We start from the raw sequence: 892 nt of genomic DNA on the forward strand, positions 1-892 counted from the left end.
GTGGAGTGGGGGGTGCTGGGGTTGATGACTCCTGTCCTGTTGGTGAAGGGAAGGTAACAAGGCCTCCAGAAAGGCCGCTTAGACCCCCACTGGGCCGCTGGTAGCATCTGAACAGGCAGAAATGGATCTCAAATCGGCCCCCACTCTGCCCTAAAAAGCGGCCCCCACAACTACAACCCACACAGGCCCTTTGGCCATTGCCCGCCTGACCAATCCCACCCTGCCCCCACCCCATCTGTTACTCTTGTTAGCACAGCCCAGCCACCTTCTAATTGACTCCTCTCACCTCAGGTTCACACCTGGCAGTCTCTTTTGCGAAGGTTTTGAAGGAGGCTGAAGCTGATATGAGCAAAGGCAGCCTGGCTCGTGCACCTGCTGAAAGAGTGGGGGGCTCCTTCTCCGAGTACAATTCAGACACACAAAGGCCTCTGAAGGGACAGTCGTGGTTCGCAGATACAAGAAATTCATCCATGAAGTCTTGGTTCTTGTAACATATTATAAAACGACTTGAAAAAGCTATGTACATCTGTCAGGATGGCCGAGCGGTCTAAGGCGCTGCGTTCAGGTCGCAGTCTCCCCTGCAGGCGTGGGTTCGAGTCCCACTTCTGACACAACCATCCCTTTTGGAATATTATAAATTTTCATGTGTGTTCTGGCTGTCTGCATGTAGAAACACGGGTGGAAGTCACAATTGAGAGTGCTATGCATTCAAGTTTGTAAGCAAAGTGTAAGATTTATCTTTCTATTGAACAATAAATAGTTCGAGTAAGGAACTCGAAAAGATCGAATACATTTGTATTTAGAAAATGATTTGGGAAGTGACATCGTAAACCGTGAGTGTACATTTTGTCCCAACCAAATTATATTTCTCTGACAGTTGCACAAATGTTCA

The 892-nt window shown here is 48.3% G+C and overlaps 1 non-coding gene across 1 annotated transcript; it reads left to right on the plus strand.

Moving 5' to 3' along the window:
• The first annotated feature begins 528 nt into the window (after positions 1-528).
• Positions 529-611, plus strand: TRNAL-CAG (transfer RNA leucine (anticodon CAG)). Its single transcript has one exon. It is a non-coding gene; the product is annotated as a tRNA-Leu (tRNA).
• The last annotated feature ends 281 nt before the right edge of the window (positions 612-892 follow it).

The sequence above is a fragment of the Pleurodeles waltl genome, unplaced genomic scaffold (genome assembly GCF_031143425.1).
Source record: "Pleurodeles waltl isolate 20211129_DDA unplaced genomic scaffold, aPleWal1.hap1.20221129 scaffold_67, whole genome shotgun sequence".
In the NCBI taxonomy this organism is placed as follows: Eukaryota; Metazoa; Chordata; class Amphibia; order Caudata; family Salamandridae; genus Pleurodeles; species Pleurodeles waltl.